We start from the raw sequence: 11,286 nt of genomic DNA on the forward strand, positions 1-11,286 counted from the left end.
AAAAATACAAAATTAGCCGGGCGTGGTAGTGCACACCTGTAGTCTCAGCTACTTGGGAGACTGAGGCAGAGAATTGCTTTAACCTGGGAGATGGAGGCTGCAGTGAGCTGACATCACACCACTGCATTGTAGCCTGGGTGAAGAGTGAGATTCCATCTCAAAAAAAAAAAAGGTATAGGTTTCTGGCCAGGCACCGTAGCACATGCCTGTAATGCCAACACTTTGCGAGGTTGAGGTGGGCGGATTGCTTAAGCCTAGGAGTTCAAGACCAGTCTAGGCAACATAGTGAGACCCCACCTCTATTTTTATTTAAAAATTAAACCAAAACCAAAAAAGGATAGGTTTCTGATTTGTCTTTGAAAAACAGTCATGAGTTTTCGTTTAAAAAAGCGTCACTATATGTTTATACTTGTTAAACCTCTTCAGGTTTCTGAGATGGAGTTTTTAAAATTTGAAGCTTTAAGAGACTTTGGAAATAAATTGATCTAACTCTTTCATTTACAGAGACAGAAATTGAGACCCAGAAGGGCAAATAATTTGCTTGAGGTTGGGTAGCCAGTGTCACCAGACTTGAGCCCAGGTCTCTGGACTTGTGCTCTGGTGTCCTCCTCTCCTCTTGACAGGAGGTTAATATTCATCTTTGTAAAGTATAATGACATTTTACACATAGAGCTCCACATATTGAATACTTGTTTTTGTAGCATAAAACTATTCATTTTTAACATGGGAAAACATTGAAATGAAAATGAAAAATGCTTCTATCAATAAGTTGGAGTCTTTAGAGATAAAAAATATTTAAGTTATTTTAGACTTGTATGCTTATGGTTTTCTGCCTAATTAAAAATGCAAATTCCTTAGTGTTAGAAAATATTCTGTATTCACAACAGTATTAGGCCTAGGCATTGTTGTTCTCTATAACTTTTTGCTTTTTAAAAGTTTAGCAGTTTTCAAGCATAGTTTTATTCCTCTTTATTGTGATCATAACACTTTCCAAATTTTTTCTGTTGACCATTGAGTCTTGGCAGAAGCAAAGGGAGGAGCTAGGCCAGTGAGAAAGCTGTTATGAATGGAGTGCATGGCAGCTGTACAAGGATACTGTTGGTTTTTCCAGAGCTAAGCACGTTTCTTTTTAACATTGTTCTGAGTGATGCTGTAAATGTACAGGCAGAAGTAAACAAAAGGCAGCCATTTTTGCCACTGCAGGATTTGGAATGCAAAATAAAGTTGGCCAAATGGAGGACAGACTAAGCAGGAAAATATTTTTATCTTTCAGAAATTTTTTGGTGAATTTTTTTTAAGCTTGGGGTTCATGTTCTTTGAAGGTTAACTGTGACTGCCAGTTTACAATTCACTAAATAATACAGGCAGATGGTTTGGGTTTTTGATGTTTGTTAACTATCGAGTTGAATTATTCACACAGGGCCTTTGGGAACCATTTTTTTTTTAAGAGGTTATACATAATAAGGACTTTTTTTCCTTTCCAAAGAATGTTAATTTCAAGAGTATCAACAGCATGGCCAGGTATGGTGGCTCTTGCCTGTATATAATTCCAGCGTTTTGGGATGCCAGGAGGCAGGATCACTTGAGGCTAGGAGTTCGAGACCAGCCTTGGTAACATAGTGAGGTTCTATCACTGCAAAAAATAGTTTAAAAAAATTATGCAGGCCGGGCGAGGTGGCTCAAGCCTGTAATCCCAGCACTTTGGGAGGCCGAGACGGGCGGATCACGAGGTCAGGAGATCGAGACCATCCTGGCTAACACAGTGAAACCCCGTCTCTACTAAAAATACAAAAAAAAACTTAGCCGGGCGAGGTGGCAGGCGCCTGTAGTCCCAGCTACTCGGGAGGCTGAGGCAGGAGAATGGCGTGAACCCGGGAGGCGGAGCTTGCAGTGAGCTGAGATCCGGCCACTGCACTCCAGCCTGGGTGACAGAGCGAGACTCCGTCTCAAAAAAAAAAAAAAAAAAAAAATGCAGGTGTGGTTGCGTGTACCTGTAGTCCTATCTTTTTGGGAGGTCTAGTTGGGAATGTCTCGAGTCCAGGAGACAAGTATTCAAGCTGCATTTGAGGTATGATCATGCCGTTGTACTCCAGCCTGGGTGACAGAGCAAACCACCCCACACCCTTCCTTTTTTTAAGAAAAAAAAGGTCTTGCCATCTTTCTCAGCTGGTCTCAAACTCCTAGGTTCAAGCCACCCTCCCATCTTAGCCTTCCAAAGTGCTGGGATTACAGGCATGAGCCACCATGCCTAGCCCTTTTAAATTTTTGTTTTTTATTTTATTCTACTTTATTTTATGTCTTGCTCTGTCACCCAGGCCAGAGTGCAGTGGCCTGATCTCTGCTCACTGCAAACTCTATCTCCCAGGTTGAAGCGATTCTCCTGTCTCAGCCTCCCCAGTTGTTGGGGTTACAGGTGCCTGCCACCACACCCAGCTAATTTTTGTATTTTTAGTAGAGACGGGCTTTCACCATGTTGGCCAGGCTGTTCTCGAACTCCTGACCTCAAGTGATCGGCCTGCCTTGGCCTCCCAAGGTGCTGGGATTACAGGCGTGAGCCACCGCACCTGGCCTAAAATTTTTATTGTTTATTATATTTTATTTATTTATTTATTTATTTATTTTGAAACAGAGTCTCTCTCTGTCGCCAGGCTGGAGTGCAGTGGTGTGATCTTGGCTCACTGCAACTTCTGCCTCCCGGGTTCAAGTGATTCTCCTGCCTCAGCCTCCCGAGTAGCTGGGGTTATAGGCATGTGCCACCACACTCAGCTAGTTTTTGTATTTTTAGTAGAGATGGGATTTCACCCTGTTGGTCAGGCTGGTCTCGATCTCCTGACCTCGAGATCTGCCCGCTGCAGCTTCCCAAAGTGCTGGGATTACAGGTGTGAGCCACCACGCCTGGCAATTTTTATTTTTTGAGACTCTGTCTCTTAAAAGATGAAGAAAAAATAAAAAAAGAGTAGGCTTACCTTTATATTCTTTGAGGTCTGTGTTGGTGTTCCATGGTTGAAGACTTAAGAGTTAGTGCAGTGCTGATTTCCCTGTTCATGATGATTCATTTTCAGAAGATCTTGAGAAAAACAGACATTTAATATGCAAATGAACTTTAAGAGGTTACATGCTAAAGAAGGACAGATAATACTTGTGGAAGGCACATGGTACTAGTTTAAAAATACTAATTCATGAAGTGTTTTGGAAACATTTTGTAGTATGTCGTGAGGGCTGATCCACTGTCATGAGCATTTATTGATTGCGTATGATAAAGGTTTCAGTTTAGTTTTTTGTTGTTGTTGAAGGGATGTGCGGTTGACCCTAGAACAGCCAGGAGGTTAGGGGCACAGATCACCCCACATCCCATCCCCCTCATTACCTCCAGCCCCTGCCCCCCCATCGAAAGTCACGCATAACTTTTGACTCCGCCACCAAAAGTTAGCCAGTAATAGCCTGCTCTTATTGATAACATAAAACAGCTTATTAACACGTATTTTGTACATATATGTGTTGCATCCTGTGTTCTTCCAATGACGTAAGCCAGATTAAAGAAAACATTATTTTTTGTATTTTTTGTTTGTTTGTTTGTTTGAGATGGAGTCTCGCTCTGTCACCAGGCTGGAGTGCAGTGGCGTGACCTTGGCCCACTGCAACCTCTGCCTCCTGGGTTTAAGCGATTCTCCTGCCTCAGCATCCCGAGTAGCTGGGACTACAGAAGAAAACATTGAAAAAATCATAAGGAAGATAAATATATTTTTTTTTTTTTTTTTTTTTTTGAGACCGAGTCTGGCTCTGTGGCCCAGGCTGGAGTGCAGTGGCGCGATCTCAGCTCCCGGGTTCACGCCATTCTCCTGCCTCAGCCTCCTGAGTAGCTGGGACTACAGGCGCCTGCCACCACGCCCGGCTAATTTTTTGTATTTTTAGTAGAGATGGGGTTTCACCTTGTTAGCCAGGATGGTCTCGATCTCCTGACCTCATGATCCGCCCGTCTCGGCCTCCCAAAGTGCTGGGATTACAGGCTTGAGCCACCGCGCCCGGCCGGAAGATAAAATATTTACGACTCATTAAGTGGAAGTGGATCTTCGTAAAGGTCTTCATCCTCTTTGTCTTCATGTTGAGTAGGAGAAGGAGGGGTTGGCTGCTGTCTCAGGTGGCAGAGACGGAATAGATGGAAGAGGTGGAGGGGGAGGCAAGAGGGCAGGCACACTTGGTCAAACTTTTATTGAAAAAAAGACTTTGTATAAGCAGACCCACGCTTTCAAACCCGTGTTGTTGAAGGGTCAACTGTATACCTGTTTTTCAGAGACATTAGGCAAGTACTTCGTTTTGTCCTAAACTCTTTGATATAAGTGTGTGTGTGTTTTGTGTGTGTGTGTGTGTGTGTTTATGTATGTATGTATTTGAGACAGAGTCTCGCTCTGTTGCTCAGGCTGGAGTGCAGTGGCATGATCTTGGATCACTGCAACCTCCACCTCCTGGATTCATGCAATTCTCCAGTCTCAGCCTCCCCAGTAGCTGGGACTACAAGTGCATGCCACCACACCTGGCTAATTTTTGTATTTTTAGGAGAGACAGGGTTTCACCATGTTGGTCAGGCTGGTCTCCAACTCCTGACGTCAGGTAATCCATCCGCCTTGGCCTCCCAAAGTGTTGGGATTACAAGTGTGAGCTGCAGTGCCTGGCCTTATGTTTTGTTTTTGTTTTGAGACAGGGTCTCATTCTATCCTACAGGCTGGAGTGCAGTGATGCAGTCTTGGTTCACTGCAGCCTCAACCTCCTAGGCTCAACTGATCTTCTCACCTCAGCATCCCAGGTAGTTGGGACTACGGGTACGTGCACCACATCCAGCTAATTTTTTGTATTTTTTGTAGAGATGGGGTTTTGCCATGTTGTCCAGGCTAGTCTTGAACTCCTAGGCTCAAGCGAACTACCCGCCTCAGCCTCAGCCTCAGCCTCCCAAAATTCTGGGATTACAGATGTAAGACACTGTATCCAGCCAATATAAATATTTTCTTTTCTTTCTTTTTTATTTTTGAGACAGAGTTTTGTTCTTGTTGCCCATCCTAGAGTACAGTGGTACTACCTTGTACCATGGTAGATCACTGCAACCTCTGCCTCCCGGGTTCAACCGATTCTTCTGCCTCAGCCTCCCGAGTAGCTAGGATTATAGGCGTGTCCCACCACGCCCGGCTAATTTTTTGTATTTTTAATAGAGATGGGGTTTTTCACATGTCGGCCAGGCTGGTCTCAAACTCCTGACCTCAGGTAATCCCAAAGTGCTGGGATTACAGGTGTGAGCCACCGTGTCTGGCCTAAATATTTTCTTTTTTCTTTTCTTTTTTTTTTTTTTTGAGATGGAGTCTCGCTCTGTCGCCCAGGCTGGAGTGCACTGGCGCGATCTCAGCTCACTGCAAGCTTCGCCTCCCGGGATCACGCCATTCTCCTGCCTCAGCCTCCCGAGTAACTGGGACTACAGGCGCCCCCCACCTCGCCCGGCTAGTTTTTTGTGTTTTTTAGTGGGCACGGGGTTTCACCATGTTAGCCAGGATGGTCTTGATCTCCTGACCCCGTGATCCGCCGACCTTGGCCTCCCAAAGTGCTGGGAATACAGGCGTGAGCCACTGTGCCCGGCATGGCCTAAATATTTTCACTGGGAGCTGTACTTGGTACTTGGTACTTGGTTTGAACCTTTAAAGGGGTGGATTCTATAGCTTTTGCAGATTGTTGGCCACCCAGTTCTTGTGTTGCCTGCTGCCTTTTCTCTATTTCTTGGTTACCAGAGACCATGCAGGACTGGGAAAGTAGTTGTGTCATGGGCCCGAATGATAGGACTAATGCTACCAGATTCTGGGAATCTTTTTTTTTTTTTTTTTTTTTTTTTTTTTTTTTTTTTTTGAGACGGAGTCTCACTGTGTCGCCCAGGCTGGAGTGCAGTGGCCGGATCTCAGCTCACTGCAAGCTCTGCCTCCCGGGTTTTTACGCCATTCTCCTGCCTCAGCCTCCCGAGTAGCCGGGACTACAGGCGCCCGCCACCTCGCCCGGCTAGTTTTTTGTATTTTTTAGTAGAGACGGGGTTTCACCGTGTTAGCCAGGATGGTCTCGAACTCCTGACCTCGTGATCCGCCCATCTCGGCCTCCCAAAGTGCTGGGATTACAGGCTTGAGCCACCGCGCCCGGCCTCTGGGAATCTTTAAAGGGTGATATGAGGTCCACCATTCTGTCTTTAGTAGGTAATTCTTGCCTCCCCTGCATATAAGCCAGTCAGATGGTATGGAAATGAGGAGGGGAACTAACATTTATTGAATGCGATTTTTTTGGAAACTATGCAATCCTTTTATGCAAATTTTATTATGAGGCATTATCTTTGATTTTGTGGATAAAAACTGAGGCTCAGAGGTTAAGAAATTTACTCAACTTAAATGACTGAAACAGGACTGTTTTTTTTTGTTTGTTTGGTTTTTTTTTTTGAAATGGAGTCTGTGGTCACCCAGGCTGGAGTGCAGTGGCATGTCTCAACTCACTGCAACCTTCTCCTTCTGGGTTCAAGCGATTCTCCTGCCTCAGCCTCCTGAGTTAGCTGGGACTACAGGTGTGTGCCACCCTGCCTGGCTAATTTTCACATTTTTAGTAGAGACAGGGTTTCACCATGTTGACCAGGCTGGTCTTGAACTCCTGACCTCAAGTGATCTGCCTGCCTCAGCCTCCCAAAGTGCTGGGATTACAGGCATACGCCACCACGCCCTGCCTGAAGCAAGACATTTTGATATGGCTGTTTGATTAAATCTGGTCAAAATACTAAAACATTATTTAGTCCTTTAAAAATTTAATTGAAAAGTTAAAAACTTATAGTTTAGGCTTTAGCACAATGTCTCTTTGGTGACTTCCTTACCTGTTCCACAAATCTCTCTCATTACCTTCTCCACCTTGTTCACTATGCTTTAACCTCACTGACCTTTCTACAAACAAATCTCAACCTCTTCCCGCTTTAAGACCATCGAAGTACAATGGTTTGATGGTACAATGGTTTGATTTGGGATTTTTCGACTTAATGATGGTGCAAAAGTGATGGCTATTCAGTGGAAACTGCACTTTAAATATCCATATAAGTATTCTGTTTTTCACTTTTAGTGCAGTATTCAATAAATTACACGAGTTATTCAGCACTTTATAATAAAGTAGGCTTTGTGTTAGATGATTTTGCCCAACTCTAGGCTACTGTGTTATGAGCATGTTTAAGGTAGGCTAGGCTAAGCTATGATGTTTGGTAGGCTAAGTATATTAAATATACTATTGACTTATATCTTCAACTTAGGATAGGTTTACTGGAATGTAACTCCATTGTAAATTGAGGAACATCTGTGGTTGTTCCCTCTTTTTGAGCTACTGTTCTGCTATAGCTTGCTTTTTTCTCTTAATTTCAGCTCTTAGCCTAAATGTTGCTGTTGTATCAGTAGAAAAGCTTTATCTACTAGTCACCCAGCACTCTCTTATCATATTAGCCTATTTTAATTCTGTAGCGAACCTTATAATTTTCTTTTTTTTTTTTAAATTAGACGGAGTTTTGCTCTTGTTGCCCAGGCTGGAGTGCAACGGTGCTATCTTGGCTCACTGCAACCTCCGCTTCCCGGGTTCAAGCGATTCTCCTGCCTCAGCTTCCCAAGTAGCTGGGATTACAGGTGTGGGCCAACACACCCGGCTAATTTTGTATTTTTATTAGAGACGGGGTTTCGCCATGTTGGTCAGGCTGGTCTCGAACTCCTGACCTCAGGTGATCCACCTGCCTCAGCCTCGCAAAGTGCTGGGATTACAGGTGTAAGCCACCACGCCCAGCAAACCTTATAATTTTCTTGTTGACTTCATTTTTATTGTTTTATTGCTTGATTCCTCTCACATTCAGATACCTTGTCTTTCTACTTCTGTGTCCTTGTGCCTGACACTATTTTTTGAATCAATACGTTGAGAAAAATAAAACTGGTACAACCTTTAACTTACAGCCTCCATATGTACAAATTGGTCTCTGTCTGAACCTATGCTCACTCTTTCTTTTTCCTATTCTAGGAGGTGTCTTCTTGTTGTAAAATATATTTTTTTAATTTTTTTTTTTTGAGACAGAGTCTCATTCTGTCTCCCAGGCTAGAATATGGTGGTGTGATCTTGACTGACTGCAACCTCCACCTCAAGCGGTCCTTCAGCCTCCTGAGTAACTGGGACTACAGGCGCCCATCACCACGCCTACTTAATTTTTTTGTATGTGTTTGTGGAGATGGGGTTTCACAATGTTGCCCAGGCTGAATTTTAATTGTTTAGAAATAGACACAAAGCATTTTGGGAGGCCAAGGCGGGCGGATCACCTGAGTTCAGGAGTTTGACACCAGCCTGGCCAACATGGCGAAACCCTGTCTCTACTAAAAATACAAAAATTAGTCAGGCATGGTGGCGCACGCCTGTAATCCCAGCCACTTGGGAGGCTGAGCCAGGAGAATCACTTGAACCTGGGAAGTGGAGGTTGTGGTGAGCTGAGATCACGCCATTGCACTCCAGCCTGGGCGACAAGAGCAAAACTCCATCTCAAAAAAAAAAAAAAAAAGAAATAGGGACAAGGTCTTGCCGTGTGGCCCAGGCTGGAGTGCAGTGGCTGTTCACAGGCATGATCATAGCACACTGCAGCCTCAGACTCTTGGACTCACTCAAGCAATCCTTCTGCTTCAGCCTCTGGAGTAGCCGAGACTTACACCCATACCACCACCACTCCTAGCTAATTCCTTCTCTCTCTCTCTCTTTTTTTTTTTTTTTTTTGGAGATGTGGTTTCACTCTTGTCCCCCAGGCTGTAGTGCAGTGGCGTGGTCTTGGCTCACTGCAACCTTTGCCTCTGGGTTCAAGTGATTCTCCTGCCTCAGCCTCCCGAGTAGCTGGGATTACAGGTGCCTGCCAGCATGCCTGGCTAATTTTTTTGTAATTTTTAATAGAGGCAGGGTTTCACCATGTTGACCAGTTGTCACTTACCTCCTTTTCTCTTCTGGATGTTTCTTAATATGAACTATGTTTAGTTTTCAGTTTTTGCTGGATATTAATCTGTAGTTACAGTGTCAGTCTCCCCCACCTCTTTCCACAGACTAACATAGGAACCTACCATTTTAATATTTTTATTGTAAAATGTATTGTTTATAAATACCTGACTGACTTTTGGAATGTAGCATTTGTAAACTGGGAACTGTCTGTATTTGTTTTATTAATATGAGTTATTAACTCTTTTGTACTTAGAATATAGTTATCTTGTGAGGTGGAGTCTTTTTCCCTGGCCATGTTCTTCCCTTTTGACTTAAACACTCAATAGGAAGAAGAGCTTTCTAAAATGCTGTGAAAATATTCATGAACCAAATGTTTTTTGTTGATTCGGCTTGTCTTTATGTGCTAGGCTTATATATGGGGCTAACTGGATGTGGTGGCATGAGCCTTTAATCCCAGCTATTCGGGCAGTTTAGGCAGGAGGGTTGTTTGAATCCAGGAGTTCGAGGTTGCAGTGAGCTATGATTGAACCACTGTACTCTAGCCTGAGTGACAGACTGAGTCTCTCAAAAAAAAACACAAAAAAACAAAAAAAAAACCTTAAGAAAACAAGAGTTCAAGAAATGTATTGAGAATAACGTATCTTAGTTTTACAATTTTCATATTATTTCAAGAGTTCCTTTTTTTTTTTTTTCTTTCTTTTGAGATAGAATCTTGCTGTTGCCCAGGCTGGAGTGCAGTGGCATGGTCTTGACTCACTGCAACTTCCACCTCCCAGGTTCAAGTGATTCTCCTGCCTCAGCCTCCCGAGTAGCTGGAATTATAGGCATGTGCCACCATATCCGGCTAATTTTTGAAGAATTCTTGATCATTAGTTATTAAATGGGAATTTATCCTAAGGAAATAATCTGATATATAGAAGACTGAAATGCCCAAGCATGTTCATCACTGTGATGTTGCAGTAGTAAAGACTTGAAAACAAAATAAATGTTAAAACAAAGTTGGGGGGAGATGGTTAAGATATGTTATTGTCTATCCATGGACTAGAATTATTTAAATATCTCAAAAAAGTTTATAATGAGCTTTTGGTGACACAAGAAAATAGGTATTTTTAAATGTGAAATAAAAATGAGAACGTGTGCTTCCATTAATGTTAGCTTAGGTTGTTTTGAACCAAATATACTGCTAACAGCTAGAAAAGCTAGAAGACATAGAATTATTATCAAGACAGTAAGAAATTATGCCAAATTTGGGAAGTTGAGGAGAGCTGTGAGAAATTTATTTTCATGTAATGTGTAAGGGATCTGGTTTTGTTTTTTTCCATATGGAGAGCAAAGTTTTCAATAGTTTTTCTCTTGTATTCTTGATTTTTAATGTTCACTGCTGATACTGAATTTCCTTATGTGCATGTGTGAGTCTGTTTCTGGACTTTCTGTTCCAATAGTTTGTCTTTTCCAGACACAGAAACGTCCATGTAAATAGAGAGCACAAATAAGATGTTAGGAAGAAATCCAAATTTATTTGTTTGACAAACACAAAATGGACTAAACTTACCAGTTAGAAAACAATGATTGTTACATTGGATTTTTAAAATCTGTCTTTATGATCTTTAAAATAAACACTTAACATAACTCAGAAAAGTTGAAAGTAAAAGATGGGATGAAGAATTACCAGACAAATTCTGAGAGTCTAACTGTAGGACTCTCAGCTCCAGGCTTTGCTGAGTCCAAGACCTGTCTGTTCCTGTTCCTCAAGCGGTTGTTAAAACTCAAACCCTAGTAATCCCAGCACTTTGGAAGGCCGAGGCAGGCGGATCACCTAAGGTCAGGCATTCAAGACCAGCCTGGCCAACATGGCGAAACCCCATCTCTGCTAAAAATACTAAAATTAGCTGGATGTGATGGCAGGTGTCTGTAATCCCAGCTACTTGGGAGGCTGAAACAGGAGAATCACTTGAACCTTGGAGGCGGCGGCTGCTGCAGTGAGCTGAGATTGTGCCATTGCACTCCAGTCTGGGCAAAAAGAGCAAAACTCCATCTCAAAAACAAAAAACAAACAAAGGTCTGGGCGCAGTGGCTCACGCCTGTAATCCCAGCACTTTGGGAGGCTGAGGCGGGTAGATTACGAGGTCAGGAGTTTGAGACCAGGCTGACCGACATGGAGAAACCCTGTGTCTACCAAAAATACAAAATTAGCCGGGCATGGTGGTACATGCCTGTAATCCCAGCTACTGGGGAGGCTGAGGCAGGAGAATCGCTTGAACCCAGGAGGTGGAGGTTGTGGTGAGCCAA

The 11,286-nt window shown here is 43.2% G+C and overlaps 1 protein-coding gene across 2 annotated transcripts in view; it reads left to right on the top strand.

The window, feature by feature from the left end:
• Positions 1–11,286, top strand: part of CBL (Cbl proto-oncogene) — a 104,487-nt gene that overhangs the window by 16,083 nt on the left and 77,118 nt on the right.

The sequence above is a fragment of the Macaca mulatta genome, chromosome 14, assembly GCF_049350105.2.
Source record: "Macaca mulatta isolate MMU2019108-1 chromosome 14, T2T-MMU8v2.0, whole genome shotgun sequence".
Taxonomy (NCBI): Eukaryota; Metazoa; Chordata; class Mammalia; order Primates; family Cercopithecidae; genus Macaca; species Macaca mulatta.